This window comes from Xyrauchen texanus, chromosome 30 (genome assembly GCF_025860055.1).
Source record: "Xyrauchen texanus isolate HMW12.3.18 chromosome 30, RBS_HiC_50CHRs, whole genome shotgun sequence".
NCBI classification, from domain to species: domain Eukaryota; kingdom Metazoa; phylum Chordata; class Actinopteri; order Cypriniformes; family Catostomidae; genus Xyrauchen; species Xyrauchen texanus.
The window spans coordinates 34227631-34251441 of NC_068305.1; positions in this window are offsets into that span (position 1 = coordinate 34227631).

The following is a 23811-nucleotide window of genomic DNA, read 5'->3' on the forward strand; positions in this document are numbered from 1 at the left end:
GGGCCCCCTGCTGGAGCAGCTGCCCCCGCGACCCGACTTCGGATAAGCGGTTGAAGATGGACGGATGGATGGATGGATGGATATATGGTGAGTCAAAAGTTGCATTCCACAAATGCCTTTTTTCACTAGCAAGTGTTTGCCTGTTGGCTATTAAATGTCAAAACGGTCTTAAATTAGGATGCTTGTATGAATTACATTGTCAAAACAAAAAATATAATTGATAGGCTATATGATAGTTCACCTTATAGCTTCTGAAGATGTGGATTTAACCACTGGGGTGTATGGATTACTTTATATTGCCTTGATGTGCTTTTTGGAGCTTCAAAGTTCTGGCCACCATTCACTTGTTTTGTATGGACCCACAAAGCTGAGATATTCATCTACAAATTGTAATTGGTGTTCTGCAGAAGAAAGAAAGTCGTTCACATCTGGGATCACAATGGGGTGAGTAAATGATGAGGTCATTTTTATTTTTGGGTGAATTATTCCTTTAAGGCAAAACTCAACTATATTTTGACCGAAAGGATGAACATTGCCTGAGAAAATCTTTATTTTATTTAAATAAATATCACGTTGGAGCAAATTGTGCTACACATTTTATGTTTATTAATACTGCTAAATAGTTATTTAAATATGTTGAATCTTTATTATTCATATAAACAGTGAAGCCTTAACATTTGTTAGATTACACCGTGTACTATGGTGCCACTCTCATTACTGTAATATTACATTTATGGCTAAATGCTAGCAAATATTTATGGATAAAACAATTGGAAAGGATGAGGAATGAATATTGGGGGAAATGAGAGTTCAATTAAATTGCATGATGCAATAGCCTACTACTGTATATAAATAGCAGTCCTTGGCCATTGTTTTCACCCATTTAGACTGCCTGTATCCCTTTTTCACACTAGAGGTCAGCATTAGACAACATTAAGACTACTGAAAACATCTGGCATGAAATCCTCATAAATAATTTACAAATATATTGTTTTGAATGTCATCACATTTATAAATCACAGTAACATTTTTCAAGTACATTACAAGTGCATACTAATAATACAAGTATATAGAACAGAATACTGTACATTGTAGGCCTCATGAAACAAGAAGTTTAAAGTGCAGCATGCCTTGACAAAAAAAAAAAAAAGTTGAAAGATTCAACTTTTGTCCTCTCTAGTGCCCTTAAGTCTTATGTAAAGGGGATTTTAACCATCCAGCTGCCAAAGTGTCTTCAAATGCTGCCCAACAACCCCCAACTCTCTCTCCCACACATGTGATAGTAATTTCAGTTTTAGCTGATGTTATAAATAACTGATTGTTGTGCTTTTAAAATACTTAACACTTGATTTAATTTGTTAAGCCAGCTGCAAAACAAATTGCCTTCTGAGATAAATAAAAGGCTGTATTTAATTAACCAGACCTGATGTTGGGCAATAGTAATTGTTAGTGGCCTAACAACACTATGCTCACATCAATGTTACTCTCATAACTAAGAATGAACTCGACAAGGCTGAGTAATGACAGCAGACAGTAATATTACTTCAAAAGATTACATCAAAGAGTCTTTCCAAATAGCCGTAATTAGGACGTCCTTTGAGTCTTGTAAGGGAGACTTTGGAGATGGCAAGGATCAGTGCAAATTATGTTAAGACAGGTGATAAGGCAGTCACTATTGCATAGTATACACTGTTGGAGAACCTGAATCAAACACCTGAAAGCTCTCTCTCTCTCTCTCTCTCTCTCTCTCTCTCTCTCTCTCTCTCTCTCTCTCTCTCTCTCTCTCTCTCTCTCTCTTTTATTCTCCATAAATGAATAATGGCAAACAGTTTATATGGTAATGGCTTTATCTGAAGTTTTTGCATTTGATATGAAGCACATGGTTATCAGAACAAAGGCAAGGTAAATATTTGGATTTTTGGATTAATGGGTTTAGTATTTAACTGATATGAAGTGCAATTATGGCCAATTGTTGATAATACTATAACTGTTTTGGTGGATTAGGAGGCCTACTGTATATGGGTGCAATAGAAACAGTGGAAATATAAGCATTATACCTTGCATGCATGCATACACATCCCATGCACAACTATAAGCTTACGCATAATGTAAATCTAACAATTATAAAGGAAAATGGAAGTGGACTTTCACACTGTATTATTGAACCCATTGCTTGAATAGGCTTGACTGTCTTCAGGTCGATACTGGTTGTGAAGCCATACACTCACTTTCCCTCACTATTTCTTTTTGTCTTTCATTTTCTTTTATTTTTTCCAACAAAGTTGGACCAAAAAGCCTGGAAGGAATTGATATTTTCCATTGGATGTAGAACTTGGACCTCTGTTTTATAGTTGTTGTTCCCTCTCATTATTTGATTAATAAGGGAACCAAAATGAAACAGAGGAAAATATATTAGTGCTGACCTCAGATTTATTTTTTACTTAATGAATAAATAAGTTTGGATTACACCACACTGTGTTGCCAAAGAGACCATTTTTATTGCTGTCCGTAACATCTTTGATTAAGTGAAACTGAATGGCTTTGCCTCACTATTAATTGGTGCAATATTTCCATATTGCACAAATTGAAATCAAATGATCTCATCATGCAAGTAGTTGATGCTTTTAGAGCCAACATTTTAAAATACAACAATAAAACACACCTTACCAGTTGGATGTCAGATGCAAATACTGAAAGCTTTTTTTTTTACTTTACTTTGAGGAAGTTCTTTTTAAAGAGAACATAAAATCCATTTCTTTCCTTTCAGCTTGTTGAGACTTGGAAATGGTTATAGACGACATGCTGGCCAGAGGCAATAAAAGATATGTGTTCACATTTAGCCCCAGCATTAGGCTTGAGAAGAGACTTTGCCACATATTGCCTCACAAAGTGTAAGAATAAAAGGTTAAATTGGGTGAAGGGATTTTTCTCCATTGTACAAATAAGGGAGGTTTTTAAGTCTTGTTGGAATTATTTTAATTGCCATACACAGCACTGCTATGTGTAGCAGTTAAATGAACTATTAACAATAATTGGTTGATTTCCCGGAAAGGGAAAAAATTGCTCATTTTGTTTGAGCATGCCTACCAGCACGACACAGCAACATTGGCTCAACTGATGGTATTAGTGCAGGGGCTGGATCTGTTTGTCTGACTAGTTGAATACAATGGAGTGTTTGGGAAACCTGTTGCAAACAGTAATTTTTGCAATTCTTTTTGGTGCTACTAGTGGCGCAGAAATGACTGTGACAAGGAGGAGGGCTTGACCGGGCCGTGAGTGTGCAAGGCCGGCACTGAGTCAATAAATCACCCGGGAAGGAGGGATGCGCTGTCCTGGAGTCCTTGCCACTGTCGTCACCCGGGTGAGGAGCCGCCAGGGGACGGAGGAGTCACTGCCATCCGCCAGGAAGGGGAGGAGCCATTCCATCTGCCAGGGGTCAGAAGACTTGATGCCGTCCACCCGGGGAAGAGTGGCTGTCGACTTTCAGGCTGATTGCATAACCTGAAGCCTACATTTTAGGCCTTTGTTTGAAATCCCCAAGGTTTTGCAATTTTTCGCCTGACAATCCTGGTTGCCATTTAAATAGCTTCACTTCTCTCAATATTTCTTCCCTGATTTACCTCCATAATTATGAAGCAATGAAACAATTTAGTCAGCATGTACCCTGTTTTCACTCAATCAGTGGTTTGCATCAGAGCACGCCAAGTGTCATAAAAGTAAAGAGATAAATAATGCAGCCAAACTCTCAGAACCATCTGGCATGTACATTTATATGCTTCAGTATTAACATTGTTTGTGCTTTATTGCTCAGAAAATACTTACCGCTGTGTCATTAGGCCACAGGGACATGATTGGGCATATTATGTAGTTTGAAATAGCCCAGCAGAAACCAGAGTGTTGTCACAGGGATTATGCTTAGTCAGTATTCAATTTAAAGGCTTGTTATTCGGATAAACTAAATGTTGGACAGATGGAGTGCAAACAACCCAAAAGAGAGCTAGTTGAAAGGCTTTACCTTGCCAGGTGTTTCTCATTGTGGTTATAGGGAAGTAACGTGAATCCCTCTTCAATGAAAGACCTCATACAAAGAGCAGATTAAGAGGGAGGTATTTGATGATGCCAGGTTTAAGACTCCTGTTGTGTCTCATATGCATATTCAGCACTTCTCTATAAACTCAGAGGTTTTAAATACAGAGGAACAGCCAACTGGGTACAAGATGTAACCACTAAAATATCTCTGGCATACTGCAAACCAGGAGATACAAGGAGCTGTGTGTGCTGAGAATTACATTACATGAGAATTACAATTTAAAACTATCTCTGCCTGGGGTTTGGGATTTATATACAGTCAATACAGGCAGCAGGTAATAAAACAATACTTCATTAATTCCATGGTGGAAAATGAGGCTGTACAGGTTCTTGAATTATCAGAATCAGCTTTATTTCCAAGTATGCTTACACATACAAGGAATTTGTCTTGGTGACAGAGCTTCCAGTGCACAACAATAAAATAAACAATACAAAAACAGCAGCATACAGAAGACATAGATAAAAAAAAAAAATACAAATAAATAAAATATATATAATTATACATATACGTATATATATATATTAGCGTATATAGGGGTTTCAATAAAAGTTCGCTAACTTGTTAGGTTAGTGGTGCTGTGCTGACAATATGGCATAGGCAGGTTGCACATGTGCGGTTAGTTGGCCCGGAAGAGTCTCTTTAGAACTTCCTGTGAACTTTCGTCACCATAGCAACCACCACCAGTGATTTGTGATCTTGGTCAACACTAATGAAAACAGTTTCATCGGTGCATATGAATGTCAGCGTGTTCCACAATGCACAAATAAACAGTAATCAGTTAAAGTGCCCAAATTCTCACCAATATATGTAGCGAATTTGGCATGATAAATGTAAACTACACGGGTTAAAGTGTTGTGTACATTACCATTATTTGTAAGGGAAACCGTATATGTGTGAGCTAGGAATTAAATGTAATGGTCCTATTTATATATTACTATGTAAGGAAATTTTTAAGGGAATCAGTCACGTTTGACAACCGTTATAATTTGGATATATGACAAATAACTAGATTATTTGCATGAATAAAATTCTCCATGATATATCTCGTTGTATCAGCTCACAATTTATACTGTAGGGAATTAGCTTTGATGATTAATTCTCTTATTGGAGTAATATTATTCTCATGGCTTATTGACAATAATATTACACATATAGGTATAGCTTTGAAGCTAAATCTTTTAGAAACAGTGATGAGATTATTTATCAAAATATACCACAGACAAAATATCATTAAAAGGGAAATATGAATAATGAATCATAAATCGTTATAATTAATTATGAAATATTTTGGATGGCTAATAGAATTAACTTGATGTATCTGAATTAATATTTCAATCAATTTATCTGTTCGTCCAGCGAACACTAAGTATTGATTGTCTATCAATTCTAAGAAAGGATATTTTTCGTGGCCACACAAAAATAACTCTTCCTTAGCATGTAGCTGTGATCGAATCGTTACATTGACATTGATTTATAAGCAGAACAGAATCAACTCGCAAGAATGTACACAAAAGCTTTATTTAACTAAAATACGAACATGTAACTAATCTAAACAAAACATACATGTGAAATCACTCATACATGGGAAAGAGAAAATAAAATTAAACCAGAACAGAATAGGGGAATTGAAGTTATGAAAAGAGTCACTTAACCATCTGAGAGAACCATCAAGCTCTTAATTTAAAAAGCACCTTTTGTGCTCCAAAGGGGTTTACCTATTATACTAAACCTAAGTTCTGTTAGTTACTAGTCTGGAACAATACTTGCAATTGCCTTGGCTGTTGAGAGAGCTCAGATGCAGTCGCAGGAGATGTCTTGATGGTTCCTAGAGTCGATGGTGTTCAAGTTGCAACCAATTTCTTCCACGTTGAATGAAGAAATTATGATGAACTGTGGTGTTCGTTGACTATGGTAGAAGAAGTTACACATGGCTTGAGGTGTTGAGGCCTGCTGGCCTACGACCTCGTGGTCAGCAAGACCGGGAGCAGAGGGAAGAGAGAAGAGTCAGGGGAGAGAGCGAGTAAGAGGCGGGACGTGTCTTTTTAACATCTGATGGAGGTCCCTCCTCTCGAGTCTGGCTTGACCAATGAGAAAGGTGCAATTTCCAAGTGGGAAATATTCCTTTGTTTGGAAGCTGACTCATTTGCATGATTGGGGTTAGTTTAAGCCCCTTTGTGCTCTGATTAATATAGCAATCATACAGTGCATGGTGTCAGATTATATATATATATATATATATATATATATATATATATATATATATATATATACACATATATTGTGCAGGATGTCACACAAGGATTCATTTGGTAGGAAACATGATACTAAATAATTTTATATTAGCTGGTAGTTCTGTCATAAGTCATGCATAAAACAGTATACAGTAAAAAAGACACTTTACAAGACTGTAATGATCATATATACACATTATCCTGGGGAAATACATGTGTATTTATAGTTTGTCTATAAACGAATGAAGCAAAGTCTGTGTTCTGGGCTTTATGTCCATTTCCTATGGAATGTCACTGACGTCCACTAGTTGCTGGACCTTGTAAAGACAGTGTAAAGTCTTGATAATGATCAGTGGGCGAGCAGAAATAACGGAGTCAGCTTGGGCCATCTTGGACCTTTGCTTGTTACAGTCTTGAGACATCTGTTGGCTTATTCATTAAATAATGAATAATTGTGTGTCTGATTGGTCCACATGCTACAATATATATATTTTTATTAAAGATGGCCTTGAAGCTAACATACATAATTTACAACAATATCAAACCGTCACTGCTCAGGAACAACCAACAACAAAAACAAACAATTGTGGTTAAATTCATGGCACCCACTCCTGTTATTTCTTCCTGCACTGCATGTCACGTGTTTACTATAACTTCTTACATCAGCAGTGAGGGATTAAAATGTGATAATGTGACGGGGAAGGTTAATGAGTTAGAGACACGCATTCGAACACTAGTGGAGGTCAGTGAGAAAGATAAGCCGGTAGATACTGTTTCGTATAAGGGTAGTACAACGAGCAACACACACACTTTGGTTCTGACTCTAGAGCCCCCGTAGCAGGGTGTTTGGGTGACATCTCAGTGGCATACTTGTATTTTTATCAGGGGGTCTTTAACTCTTTAGTGATCCAGTACCTCATTCTACCCCTTGCACCTCATCCATTTTATGGAATAATGCACACACCTCTTTAGTATTACTCAACCTTTCTCTTCAGAGTAGTGCAACAAAAAGAAAAAAAAGTTGCAAAAAAAAAAAAAGATTAGTTATTGACATTTGGGTGTACTCCTACTGCAGTTCTGTAAGTTGTGCATCTATTTAGACTCAAAAAGTACCTGAGAAAATGCATATGTGTAAATTACAGTATGTGTGTTACAGTATGCTTAATGTGTTTTACAGCCAGTTGCTTCTCATGAAATTTCTGTGTGGAAGTAATTAATCTTGTACTATATTTTCTGCATAACATCCTGGTATTTAGGCATTTTATTTCCTGAAAATTTGAGAGATTTAGTTTATTTTGACCCATTAATGAAAATGGGTCAATTTTAATGACTTTTGTTTAGCTGTTTTCTCCATAGCCGACCCACACACAAACAACTACCAATGAATAAGTCCTAAATTCATCCATAAGTGTGGGCACATCTACCCATGTATTTGGGAAAACTTCACAAATGTGTGTCATGAGCCTTAAACACATTTTTTGTTGAGCCTGTGTAATTTATTATATAAATGGATGTGCAGCTATTTGTATAAATAGAGGCATATTTGTGAATATAAATGTACAAATAAATCACAGTTTGTGTATGCAACCAAATGAAGATGTTCCAAATGAAACACAAAATTGTCTTGTGTAGGATCTAATGTGCATTTGTGGATCAAGTGACACACGTGCATTCATTGACATCTTTTTGTGTGTTTTCTGTTTGATTCATTTAAATTTTGAAACTTTCCACTGGTTTTGCCTTGCACGATCCACACTTAACTTTGTGTAATAAAAGCGTCTACAACTAGATGGCGGTCTCATTTTACAGGTGTACCATCATGCGGGGCGTGGTTCGCCCGGCGGAAATGCTCCCATTGAAGCCACTTGTTCATGCAAGCAAAAGAACCAGGACGGGGAGCAGCTGGAGTGGCTTTCCCTCTATGAAAGAAAGAAAGCCGCTATCACAACGTTGCCATGGTCATGTTCTCGCAGTGAGAACATGAGCCATCCACGAACGCTGTCTCAGCACGACTATGACCATACACGTGAGATAGCGATTGTGGCCATCAGTGGAAAAGAGATACCGATTGCTACCAGGAACTGCACATAGACGGAAAGGCATCTTTAAAAAGACACTCTCCGTCAGTGCTTCACTCTTTTAGAGAAAATTACTTTTTAAGTGTGGCTGCTTATGTGCCAAGGGGTGTTCTCTGCACTTATCTGTGCGAGGTGAGAGAACCTACTGTAAATGCGCCATAAATCCAACAGCTTATACACTCTTTGAGGTGAATGGAATGCCAGTGGAAGCTCTAGACTTATCGCCTCTGAAGAACAAATCTGAATGTGTGGATGCACATTCGGACATACGGGTCTCCTTTACCCGTATGTCCGAGGGAGTGGCATGCAAATTCCACTCGCCAATTCTCATTGGCCTTTTCTTAAATATCAGAGGTGACTGGGGCTCCCAAGTTTGACCCCTAGTGTCACTACATTGAAACAACATCGAGTGAGTGACAGAAAGGGAACACGCATTTGTGAATGTTTCCTAAATTGGTGGATAGATGTGCCCTCACTTATGGATGAATTTAGGACTTATTCATTGGTAGTGGTTTGTGTGTGGGTCGGCCATGGTAAAACAGCTATGAAACAAAAGTCTCAAAATTCAAAGAAATAAAACAGAATAGACACAAAAACATGTCAATGAATGCACGTGTCACTTGATCCACAAATGCACGTTCAATGCTTCACAAGGCCATTTTGTGTTTAATTTGGAATGTATTCCTTTGGTTAGACACACAAATAGTGTTACATTTATACAAAAGGGAACATTTGAATTCACAAACATGTCTCTATATATACAACAAGGTGCATAATCATTTAATTCGGAATTTCACAGTCACAAGTTTAAAAGCATTTGTGTGTGAATAGTAAGATGCATGTATGATATCTACGCATTTGTGAATAATTGTGATACTATATTAATTTCATAGTAAAACGGTGCTCCCTCATTTCAAGAATGGTTCATCGAATTGGGCAGGGTGGCGGCATTCGAAAAGATGTCATATAAACAGCTTGGGGGGGGGGGGAAGGGATAATTGTTGATTCTGTTAATTTGTGCTTAATTTTGTGTTATGTTGAAGAATCACTAAAAAGTATTGATCTGAATAAAAAGAAAAAAAGATCACATCCTTGTTGCATTGGTTTAAATGAATAGCTTTGCTCTTGTTAATCTAACAGTTGCATTGTGTGGAATTTATTTTGAGCTAAATAAATATCTAACAACACACTGAAAATGGCCTAAAATGGAAATAAACTAGCTACGTGCATTTTTTGATGCTAGATACAAGATAATTTCTACTCACAGGGGCTGGTGTAGAAATATGTACAATCATCTCAATAACATCTTAACCATCCTCATCATATTCAGAATGAAGAACATGCATCAAGAGTTTTTCAAGGTTTATGCTTTTCAGTCAGGAATGAGTTGTTAAGTTGCAGCCACTTGCCCTGGGCAAGTCTGGGCCTCCACCCACTGTCTGGATTTACTTTCTAAGCAAAGCTGTTTTTAATACAGGCTTTTTGACATCCAGCTCTATCTCCTATGGTCCACGGCTTGTTTTGGAATATGATACAGAGTGTGACCATTTTAAAAGCTTGCATCAACTTGGGTGTCCTCTAGGTTTAGAAGAAATGCAATCACTGCTGAACCAGAGGTATAAAATAATTACGTTTTTACCACCACACTTAAACATTTGTGTGTGGTAGTGTCACAAAAAAAATCTGGCACAAAACAATAAAGATCTCAGTTAGGGTAACATTTTAACAATTAGGGTGACAATAAATTGAGCAAAAACACTAAAATGTATAGGACAGTAAACATAACTTATACTAAATAGAACATTGAACACTATCAAATGTATAGTAATACAACTAATACAACTATAAATCAAGCAGTTTCATATAAAAAGCCGAAAACCCAGCGATAAACAGAAGCAATTAATTGCTCAAGTGAATCGTTCAAACCGTTTGAACGAACTGATTCACTAAAATGAATTGGACTTCCCAATGCTACAAATGTAAACTGGTGAATCGTTTATTTTACAATAACAGGTTCATTTACATTTACATCGAACCGATTCCCTGAAATGATTTGTACTTTCCAGGGCTACAAATAAGTGAATCGATTAATTGTTTGTTTTTATAAGGTTAATTTACATGATCTGTCCAAACAAACCAATTAAATTAAATGTTTTGTACGCTATATTTAAGATGAGGATGGTTTTGGTTAGTGTGTTTGCTGCCTCGGCTTGCTAGGCTTCATTGTTGCATGAGCAATATGAATGCGACATTAAAAACAGCAATTAAAATAATGTTATTGTATTGGTACATTGCTAGTAATTGGAAAAATTTGCTTATTACTGGAAAAGCTACATAGTTGTGAAAATATCTGAACTACTGTTGCTACTGAAAAATTTAGTTAGGCAAGTTGCATTGCTACTTTCCTGTAGGTCCTAATAAATCATCAAAATAGGAAAGGAAGATGCACTCGTTAAAGGTGTCATGCCATACATTTTTTATTAATTTTAAAATTGAAAGTTATAATATATTCCTTGAGGTTCACTTATAATTTTATTAAAAGTTTTTTATTAAAATAAAAAAAATGTAATGTAAAAAAACAGTCATAAATTTGTAAAACATGATAAAATTCATCCCTCCTTCTAACCCTCTTTCAGAAACTCTTGGTTTTGTTGCTGCTTCTCCTTTAAGACTTGACAGTAAACACCCACTGTTATGATTGGCTCTCTGCTCTTGATTGACCTGCTCTCTCCTTGCCATCTCACTGCTCACCGCAATAATAGGTGTGTTGGACATGATGCAGCGCTGCACAGACCGATCAGAGCTGGACTCGAAGCAGTGCATGTCGTCTTGAAATTTTGTCTGACTTGAACTGGCGCCACCGTCCCATCACCGTTACGTATGCCATCAAAGTACCACGAGAGCGATTTAAGAGCAGCCGGCTGATGCAGCCTCTGCAATTGCTCAAGAGGAGCTGCATAAGCTCTGATGATGACACAGCTCATTCATGATTGGTCAGACTCATAATGTTACAATGGTTACATGTGTTTTCAATCTTATTTCTGCCATTGTTTCTATGGCAGAAATAAGAGTAGGGTGGTAGTATGCCATTACCATTGTGTTTATTCTGACACCTCCAGTTCTGCAAAAACTCTCACAACTCCATACATCATGTTTATATGATACTATATTATGTTTGTTATAGTAGTATTATGTTTATTCATTAAAAATATTCAACATGTTTACAAATACTGACTCCTTTATTGGTATTATAATAATACAGGCTTTTATTGTACTTTCTTCTTGCACACTCAACAGGCACTGTATTAAACAGCACATGTATATTTTAAATGAATAATATTTCTGATTATTCTGTGTAAAATTCAAGAATCTGTCTATCTGAATCAGAATTCTGCAAACGTTGCGTGATCTGTGATTAAGAGCAAAGAGTCCTGCTTGGCTACTCTCTTTTCAACTCCTCCCCCGACTGCAAACGGCAAATCTCACTGATTGGTAAATCCAGATCCAGTTCAAGTCGAACACACCTAAGGTAAAGTAGTCATTAATGTGTTGTTGTGGAGGTGGTCAGATGCAAATATTTACCACTGTGTGACATCACAATGTGGAGGAAATAGAGAATGTGTCGTTTTGGTATCATGGTTTCAACAATGCTATCTTTGCAGTGAGGAGGAAGTTTTGAGTTCTAAAACTTATAGTATGTTTTTAAAGTACAATGAACTCTTCCATATGAAAAGATCAAATAAATGTAATTATTCATGTCATGATTCCTTTAAACAATCTCTAAAATTCTTTAAGTCCCATTTATATCTGGAAAAAAAGAATTCAAGCATATCATTACAGTCCAACATGAAACAAATTAATTAATTAATAACAAAGTGCTGCCAATACTTCCAGAGCTGAATGAATCACATTAAATGTGATCCTTGCTTTGTGGAATAAATCACTAATCTCTTTGAATCATCACAATCTTTCCAAAGATATAATCATTCTTAAAATGTGTAAAATAAGTAAAGGGTACACATACAATACTCAATGACAATGAAGTTTACCAGCCTTGTCTCATTTCAGACTCTGGTCTCGGGTCTAAGCAGGTGAACATGAGAGTGCCCTCAAGTAATACGTACGTTTCTTTGTTATGATATTTTATGTTCATATTTCAATAATGATGTTCTTTGTCCATGTGATATCTGCTTAGCTGCTTGCTACAATCTTTGAGGACATGTGGCAAACAGAAACAGCTGAACTCCTTCTGAGTGTCTTCTATGTGTGGATACAGATACAGTTACAGAGACCTTTTCATCATGTAGCATTGAGCTCATCAGTTTTTCTTTCTGATGCTGTAAAATACTGTTTAACCCTTTGTTTAGTTTGCCCATTTGTTTGAAACAGTAGACCAAAATCATCTTAGAATGAAATAGTTTAGACATCTAGAGACATCTTTTGTAAATTTAATATTAAATTATTATAATTTTTATTAATAATATTTAATATATAAGGGATAGCCAAATAATGTATAGTCAACCAGTCATTATTTTAAAATAAACCCAACATGCACCTTATCTCTAAAATTCATTTATATACAGTAAAAAATAAATAAACAATTGTATATCAGGGTAAGTTTCTTGCTGGCATGGTGTAGAGTACACTGCTAATCATGGTATGATAACGTCACGTTAAATATGTATTTAAATTAATAGGTGTCATTAATGTTCCTTTTATTAGGCTACTCTGAAAATTGTTAACACTTTATAATAACTCTATCTAATAAACTAAGTCAAAATATACAATAAATTGTTAAGCATTATTGCTATGAGTGTAGTAATGTTCACGTTAACACGTTATCTTGTATTGCCAAACAGTATATAGCCTACAAAAAATTTAATGGTTATTTATTTTATTTGTGTACTATTATGTGATTTTCTGTGTATAAATTGAAATTATGTTATATCATGAGAAAAAGGCCCCACCAACAGAAAATAAATACAAAAAAGAGCATCAAACGCTAGCAGGGGTGCAATAATATGCAGTATTTAAAATGTATTGCATAAGTTACATTTAAATATAGTACATGTACTATACATAGTATATATCTATATTTAGCAGGGAAATAAATTTACAGCGCAAATTATGGTTACTCCAGGGATGCTTGTGTATCAGATGCTGGAAATGTCCCGTCCCTTTCTGAAATGTAAAATATTATTGGTTAGCATTATCAAATCATGTCTGAAATGGATCAGCTTAGACCGACTTTCTGTCTTGCCAGTGCCATCAGTTGCACAACCGCAGCTTCGTGCACATTTAGAGAGAATCTCTGTATACCTTTTTTTTTTATAAAACGTTTTTTCACACTTTTATAAAAAAATAAAATAAAAATAAATAAATATATATATATACACAATTTTATAAAAAAATTTTTTTTAATTATACAGAGATTCTCTCTAAATGTGCACGGAGCTGCGGTTGTGCAACTGATGGCACTGGCAAGACAGACAGCACCCTATATATATATATATATATATATATATATATATATATATATATATATATATATATATATACACACACACACACACACACACACACAATTCACTCAATGTTGCTGCGGCATCGCGTTAGTTTATTGAAAAAGGTCCGGGTCAAAAGGCTACTCGTTCTGGCGGCCATACGTATCATCACTTATTTCAGTTGGGCATACGCAAAATCATAAGAAAGATAGGTGGGCATATGGTGTATGCCTGCGATTCTAAAAAGCAGGCAATGGTGTTAAATACTATTTGCACCCCTAATTATAAATTATAAGGGGATCACGGCAGCACATTAATTGTGTTTATTAAGAGTCCCATCCTACACCAACCCCTAAACCAAACCATAACCTTCCTTAACAAAAATTAATCATGGTTTTACTACAGTAACCATAGTATCACAAGGATGTTTTGTAGTTAAATAATAGTAACCACAAAATTAAACATGGTTGCTATTTTAACACATATAGGCTAACTGTGGTAAGTGGTGGTGGCATAGTGGGCTAAAGCACATAACTGTTAAGCAGAAGGTTGTTGGTTCGATCCACACAGCCACCACCATTGTGTCCTTGAGCAAGGCACTTAACTCCAGGTTGCTCCAGGGGGATTGTCCCTGTAATAATTGCACTGTAAGTCGCTTTGGATAAAAGCATCTGCCAAATGCATAAATGTAAATGTGGTAACACCATGGTTAATTGCATTAAAACTATGGCTTCAGGCAAAAAAAAAAAAACATGGTTACTACAATAATACTATAGTAAAACCATGGTTACTTTGATCCAGATCAAACCTTTCTTTCAACTCCCCGACCTTCACTGTGACCAAATCACTGCAAGGAAATAAACCTTTATATTTATTTGTATTTATTACTCAGCGTAAAATGTGCATTCGATAATCTTTTACTCTTTTTAAAGTTGCACTTCTTAAGAAATGAATTGTAATTTTGAAACATAATACTTATAAAAATTATGAACACTCACATGAGATGAAGAATCTACAAAGAGTGTTTAAATCTACATAGAGAGGGTCCCCTCATGGGGGCTGCCATGTGATCACCATGTGACTTAATCTCAATAACTGCCCTGTTGGACACTTTCACTCATAGATTTATCATAATCATGGCTGACTGTGAATAGTGAATTTCTACAATGACATTGGTAACTGAAAACTTTCGCATTTAATTGATGTGGTGTTAATGCCATTGTGGATCCAACACAACATGCATTAAAAAATACAGAGCGTAACTTTAAAAGAAAATATTACCTAATAGTGGAGACAGGAAACAGGATGGGAAAAAGTATGACAAAAGGCAGAATCGAACCTGGGCCGTCCGCACTAAAAAAACAACATCATTACACCCCACACCCATGTAGCAATGCTAGGGGTGCTGTTTGTTTTCAATTTCTGTTTCTACCAGACTACTGGAGTGCAAATAGCCACGCTGTGTGGCTGGTGCTGTTTACACCTAGTGTAAATAATGACTTTATAATTAAAATGCTTGAAAATTAGACAATGATCTGATATTTGTGAGGACAGTCTTTTGAAACTCTGAAAGGTTATTTGTTATTAGGCTTCTTTTTTTTCAGACAGGCAGCATTTATTTTTTGGAGTAAATCCATTAGTTTTTTATATTCTGAACAGCAAAAAAAAAAAACACGAAATCTGATGTTTACCATCCTGTTCCAAACCACATCCATATGTGGTTTGTAATCCAATTAAAACCTTTTTGTTAATGCTGACTCACTTTGATATTGATTATGCTCTCTCAACAAACGAATCATTTGCAAAATGACTGTGGGAATAGTCAGTCTTAAAGATTGGACTTGAAAATTAAAACAGATTTGTGAGCTGCACTATGAACAAAGCCTTAGATATATACTTTGTAGCCAAAACCTTACACAGATCACAGGGTGAAAAATAATTTTACAGCATGTATGTAGTCTTAGGTAGTGCGTGCTTATAACAGCATGCCACAGTTGTGTACTGAAGCTAAAATGTATCACATGAAATACATAATAATTATTATAATTATAAACATAGAGTGAACAATTATCCCACAAAAAGTTTGAATCAAGGACTTCCTTATAATGATGAATCTGACAGAGATTACATTTCGTAGATTAAATTAAAGGGATAGTTAACCCAAATCTGAAAATTCTGTCATTATTTACTCACCCTCATGTCGTTTTAAACTTTCTTTTGTGGAACACAAAAGGCAGACACTTTCATTGTATGGAAAAGTGCAACTTGGACGTTCTGCTGGATAATTCCTTTTGGTTCCTTGCAAGAAAGAAGGTTTGGAATGACATGAGGACAAGTAAACGATGACACAATTTGCATTTTGGTTGAACGATCCCTTTAATGCTTATGAGAATCATTTACGCCTGTCATATGCATTAAAGACGTGATAATTCACACACACACACACACACACACACAAGTCTTTTATCCACCGTAATTGGAAATCCAGATGAACTCATTGTGAGCAATGGCTTTCATCAGTCTCGCTGCATTTTTACTTTGTTGGTCGTATCAAAAGTGCAGTTTTTGCCAGATGGCAAAAATAAACTGCGCCTGTTCTCCAAATGTGATTTCAAATGACTTTGATACTGTGACATCTGAATTCAAGGTTGTGTTGGTACCAAACTAATTCTGTGAACTTGTTGACGCTTTGAAACATCGAGCACGTCAAATAAGTGGGATTTGTTCTGTAAACATCCTTGAAACAGGTCAAATCTAATCAAAATCCTTTGTGGAAGTTAGAAGTGAGTGTTGTTGATGTGATCTTGTCTATGTGTGGTAGTTATTTCAGGAGTAGAGGCCCATATGTGACTTCACATGTGGCTGGAAATAGACAATTAAGTACCCTCACTTTCTTTCAGACATTGCTTCAACTGTCTGTTATGTGGTTTTTAATTAGTATTGATGATGTCTTTCTCATTGATTTCATTTTCAGTTGCTGTGAATCAACTTTTGACTAGATCTTTGGTGCTTGCTCCTGCAGAACTTGCCAACATAATGCTAGGGTATTGTGGGTGATTGCCTGTGCATTGATATGTTGTTGTTAGAGTCTGAGTGTTTGCTAGGGCATTGCTATACAGTTCCTTAGGTGTTTTGGGTGGTTGCTTAAGTCAAAAGAGCCCACACCAAGTCTCAATGTTGGCTGCATTTACGCTTAATGCACAAATCTGATCTTTTGGCCATAATTGCTTTTTGTCCTGCCTGTTAACATTCACTTAAAACAACCAACTGTGTACATTAATTACCCACAAAGATGCATAGGCTGCCAGTTAGGGCTTTTTAGCATTGATTAGTAGTAGTCCTAATAAGTGTTTAACAAGAAAGGCAAAGAAGATTGTACATTGTTCAAAAGAAGACAATTTACACTTAAGAATTCACCTGAAAGCATTCATTCACCAACCTGCGTACTACCACATGATGATCACAACAGAGCCCATGTAATTGTACTGGTTAAGCTTTTATTCCAAGGAGGAGTTAACATGCTCCACGGAGTGTACATTTTTTCAGGATATTCAAATAAACAAAACATGCTCATTCTTGCATTTTTTTTCTACTGCATTTAGCCAACTCTGCATATGTCATTTAGCCATATCATTTTAGTTTATCAAGAGTGTCTTGAAAACGTTCTGATAGACATGATATTTGAATCGGATACTGTTTGGGTGTAAGTCAGATGTCCAGATAAATAAAAATACTCTCATGTGGTTTTTTGTTTACATGTGTGCAATCAGATATAAGTAAAAATCAGATATTTTTTGTGACTGTGTAAATGCAACCAATGATGTTCAGGTGGGTTTTGTTCATTGTACATCTATGGGTTTTTTGTATTTTCCACTAGGTGAAAAATCCAGCCTGATCTCTCTCGAACAAGATTGAAAATGTAGTTTGTAATGTAAATGTTAAAATGTATCACCTTACAAGTCCTGTATAGTAAAAGAGTTTTGACAGGACCAAACATAGGTATTTGAACTGATAATCTACCATTTTATTCATGATTTGTGTGAAAAAGGATAAAAGTAATTGTTGTGGTAGCGCCTAGAGAATTCACCAGGAAACTGCCCCGTTATGTACAACAAACTACTTAAATATAATTTAGCAAGAGTGCAGGCATAGTATCGTGATTCTATGAGACCAGGTTGTAAAAATTTTAAGTTTGACTGCTTAAAATATAATAGCAAACCTCTCCTAATCAAGCTGCATGATATGCGGTATCATTCATTCCCATGGTAGCACAGTACCAGATGATTTATGATGTTAAAATGTATTATGTTAAAGAGGTAGGAGTGCATTCGTTACACTGAAACTGGAGCTGTGATACAAACTGACAAAATCTGTTTTGTCTAACACTCACAACATGCATCTGCAAAGGAAAACTGACATTGACCCATATTGCTCTTGTGCATAACAACCATATGATCCCAAAGGAATTTTAATGGTTCATCTACTCTCATCTACTGTGTTTCCGTCACCACATTTAAGACACTTCCAATGCAACATGTGGTTATTCCTCCGAACAGGATAGAAAATGTGTAAAAAAATGTCCTTGGATCTGAAAACTGCAAGTAATTGCATGTTCCTGGCAAAGAGTAGCATTATGTGCCTGTTTAGATTTGTGTGTGGTAGGAAAGTGGTTTGCTTGTTTTATCCCAACCAGCAGACATGCACATGAGCTTTTAACTTATGCGCGCTTCTCAAATTGTAAACACAAGCCTGTATATTCATGTGGGAAGACTGTGGGGAAAGCTGACATGGGACTACAAGCTGTCCAACTTGAGATTGTTGTATCAGGATGTGATAATGTTTTAGCATATAGTCACTTCAACCAAATTGTGTTTTTATGCCATGAAGTTACAGGAGGTTTAGAACTTTATAGAGTAATTGCAATAGTGTTTGCATCTTTCTGTCTGTCTGTCTGCCCATCTATCATATTTGTCTATCTGTCAGTTCGTCTTTCAGAGTAAAGATCTCCAGTTCTTTTAAATATTGATTGCTTTTTAACTGCAATTAAATTGCAGGGTTTTTCTTTGTTTTCATAAAATATTTATACATAAGTGGTACAGTTTCTAAACTTACAGAACTGGTATAGCAAACATTTTATCATATTTTCAATTGAATTAATAAAAAATACAATATCACTAAGTAACATTTTCACCACAAAATGCTGTAAATGTTTCATCTATATACTGTTTACTTTTTAATTAAAGTAACTGCATTTCATAATGCTGTTAACATCAAACTTTTGATTTGCATCTGTTCTTCTTCATTTTAATACTGCGGTGATGTGGTTGTGGCTGAGTGACGTCTGAGGAGTGCGAGGCCAGGAGAGGAAGAGCGGTAAGGATTGACACCTGTGGGAAATCACCTCTAACAACTGTTTTGTGTTGCACTGAGTGCTGGAGAGGGATAAAAGGGCAGTCCAAACTGCCGGAGTGGAGAGACACACACACGCATCAGAGATCTTATGTGTGTGAACTTGTTACGCTGAAAAGGAAACCCATTTGAGTTACTCTGAAAAGTGTGTGAAATAAAGACTTGTGTTGAACATTTAACCAGCCCTTGCTTAGAAAGTCAGAGACCTTGTCACAGTGGTGTCGAAACCCGGGAATTTGGAGGAAGTTATACTGACATAGATTCCTCAGACTTTGCCGAGCTGATCAAGACCCTCGGCAGCATCCACCAAATGCAACATCAAGCTCTGCTTGAGCTGCACCAGGAACAAGAGGAGTGATTCAAGGTCATCCTTAAAGCTCAATCAGAGGATCGGCAGGTGCTATGGAGCTTGATACCCCAGTGGGCTTCCACTGGTGTGACCTTGGTCGCCGCCCCCGCCATGACCCACTTCACGCTCAATGAGTTGGGGCCAGAGGACGACATGGAGACATTAGTTGAGCTGTTTGAGCGTGCGGCAGAAGCAGCTGGATGGCCAGAGTCACAGTGGGTGGTCCGCCTGCTGCCACTGCTGTCAGGAAAAGCGCAACTGGCAGCCCAACAACTACCTGTCGCCAACCTCCGGGGAAATCAGGACTTGAAACGTGCCATCTTGCAATGGGTCAGCCACAGCACAAAGCAGCACCGCCTGCTCTTCTGCTCACCAACACTTGGTGAGCTCGGCCACCCATTTGCCTTTGCCCAACAGCTCCTGCCGGTGGTGGCTTCTGGCAGCAGAATGTGACAACCGTAGCCAACTTGGTGGTGCTGGAGCAGCTGATCAATCAACTACCGAAAGGGACAGCGGAACCATTGCCACGATTGAGCGATGTCTGTGGAGAGTGAGGCCAGGAGAGGAACAGTGGTCATTATTGACACATGTGGGATATCCCCTCTAACAGCTGTTTTGTGTTGCAGTGAGAGCTGGAGAGGGATACAAGGGCAGTCCAAACCACTGGAGTGGGGAGAGAGACACATGCAGCTGAGTTCTAATGTGTGTGCATTTGTTAAGCTGAAAACCAAACCCATTTGTTTTACACTGAAATGTGTGCGAAATAAAGACTTGTGTTGAACATTTACCTGGCCCTCGCTTTCTCCTTGAGAAGAAAGTTAGAGACCTTGTCACAAATACATTTGACTATAATTTCATTCAACTGAACTTAATGATTAATCAGTGAATAAATTGTTATGTCTATAGATTTCAATTGGTTTGATTATTTTATGTTTTTGTATCAACGTTTACATTCCATGTATTTAACAGGATCATTAATTTAGTTTGTTTTGCATGGGCTAGCACAAAAAACAGGAAAATCAGACCTTTCCTGACTGTTTATGCTGTACAGCTCCTGATCCAAGCTCTAGTAATTTCAAGACTGGACTACTGCAATGCTCTTTTGGCCGGCCTCCCATCTAATATGATTAAGCCACAGCAGATGGTTCAGAACACAGCAGCGGGTCTTGTCTTCAATCAGTCAAAGTGTTCTCATATCACTCCACCCTTGATTTCCCTCCACTGGCTACCAGTGGCCGCCCACATCAAATTCATGGCTCTGACTCTGGCATTCAGGACAGTCAATGGAACAGCATCCTCTTCGGTTCACTCCTCCAGGTCTATGTCCCTACTCGCTCTCTGCAGTCAATGAATAAGCGGCACCTGGTGGTCTGTGGCAAAGTGGCACAAAGTCTATTTCACAATAATTCCCTTTCTCTGTTCCTCTGGAATGAGCTTCCAATCTCCACTTGACCTGGTGATATGATCTCAACATTTAATAACCAGCCGAAAACTGTTCCACGAGCACTTAACCAATCAACACTAATTGCACTTACTATATAACAATTAAAAAATAACTGAACTAATAAATCCTTTCTTCTGCACTTGCTTCTATACTACTCCAGCCTCATTGAGAATTAGGCAGTGTGATATTGCAGATATTGTTGACTTTTGTATGACAAATTGTTTGCATATATAGTATGCTTGTTATATAGTATATTATTATTATTTAGCATTATGGTATTTGTAAGTCACTTCGGATAAGTGTCTGCTAAATAAATGTAAATGTATTGTCACCAGCCTACTCGACATGTCTGAACAGGATTCGAACTGGCGATCCCCGGCAGGAACACACTTGCAAAAAGGCCAGAAAAGCCATGGCCTCTAACCTCTGTTGCTAGTGCATCTCTTAAGGCCAGGAGAGTGAGGTTATGAACAGCTATCACGTACCAGCTGGCTACCGTTGCAGTAGCACCACTCACATTTTACATCCACATAGATTTGATAGCTCTATGTCCTTATGTGAACAATTTGTCATTGGCTTCTAGTTATATTTCTCCCAAAAGGATTTTGGGAGAAACATCTGAGACTCAAATGAGACTCCGATAAATGAGACAATATTTGCAGCAGTAGGCCTATTAGGAGATATTTTCTCCATGTTTTCACATGTGCACAATTGATTTTGTTTGTACCAAGAATGCAGAAAAACCATCTAGCATCCTTGAAATTCAATTAGTTGTCTATTTTTTATTTACAGTAGTCTTACTTTAGTCAGTTTAGCTCCATCTTCACTAAGCTAAACACGAGGATAGTGGCGGTGTTCTTGTCTATGTTTTAATGATGGGTTCCTCTCCACCCCCTGATATCAGCCTTGATTTTCAAAGGGATTTCTTTATTAGTAGTCAAGCAGCGGCATAATCACCAGCTCCCAGGGAAAACCACTGATTTAAATAATCGTCTGTAAACAGCTAGGGAATGTTAATTATGCACTGCCTGCATCCTTAAGAGTACAAAACGTATTTAACTCCACACATGGTTGTGTGGAACCACACTAAGTTCCACGTTTTCATTGCATCCCAGTGAAGAGTCTACACTGTAAAGTGATGTTTTGGATAATGGCATAAGATGCTGTTGTACTTTTTGACAAAGGTGTAATTTCAGCATGCTTTCAGAGAGTGTATTGTCTCCTTATGCAATTTAGAAATCCCTTGGGATTCTAATAAATGTAGATTTGTTTCAAAACGGTCAAAGCTTTGACCATATTTATGTTAAACTATCTGCATTTCTACTATCTCATACATGGCTTAATGGGATACGTATTACTTTATTTCTTACATGTAACACAAAAGGAGATGTTCCTGCCTCCTCCTTGTCCATCCTTAAACTGTTACAATATATCTAGAACTGACACAATGGTAAACTGCCTGCAGGAGGTAAAGCCACCGGAAGTGCTTGAGCGGCCATCTTGGTATTCCCAAATTCTCATAAGAGCATCACTGACTGACAGGCGAAAACACCCTCGTTTCACCATCTCCGACCTGCGGACATGACAGTTGCATTTCGTCCTTTAGTGACAAACATGTATAATTTTTTATTTGCTCGTTATGGATAACACTCGTTAAGAGGGAGAGGATATGCGCAGATTACATGCTTGTGGATGCGGATGTAATCGATGCTTATAATAGATGTTAAAGGGATAGTTAAAAAAGATGCAATGAAAGTGGATGGTGACTGATGCTAACATTCTGCCTTACATATATTGTTTTGGAACAACATAAGTATGAGTAAATAAAACAAATTAAAATAAATGTTGGTAAACTATCCCTTTAAAAGGTAAAGGCCCTGGTATGTTGCAACATCAGATGTCATTGAGGATAAAGCTCAGCTGATACACCTCTTGAACATGTATGAAGATGAATCAACTAAACCATCCACTGACTCGTGTAATTTTATCAAGAGTGCCACATATTTAACAAATCGCTTACCATCTCTAACACATAGGCTTACTAACACTAATGAAAAGACCAGCATTGGTGGTACCAGCAAATATTGGTCCCCACTAGTCTTCTTAAAAATATACTTCAACAAAAGAATTCTCACTGTACGTTCACACCAGAAGCGGCGAGAGCGTCAAAATTCGCTCTGGCTGCCCTGCCTTCGACGCTCAAGGACGCTCGTGGACGCTCTGACGTAGTTGAAATAAGTGGCAACGTTTGTTCAGAATGCTTTGTTTTGTGAACTATATTTAAAGGGGTCGCAATTTAAACATCCAGACATGTCGACCATTTACTTTTTGCCGACTGATCACAAGTAGCGTATATCCTCATGAACTCTTTAAAATGTGAAAATAAGAAATCGATCGATGGCAGAAAGTAATTAAAATTATAGTTGTTTGTTATCAAAATAAAATACATTTGTAATAATAACTGTGGTCTTGGTCATATATTACAGGGAAACCCGTCCACGGCAATAATTCGCTTCTACATTTTATCTTCGAACGAATGTTTGGTGGGAACCAAAGTTTACACGGTTGTGTTCTCGACTTCGCTAGAGCGGAGCACTTCTATATTCCAATTGGTTGCCGCCGAACCGCGTCACAGCTCATTACCATAATGTTGACTGCTCTTGAACTTCCATCTGACGCCCATGCCGCCCAAGACTCGCCGCGCCG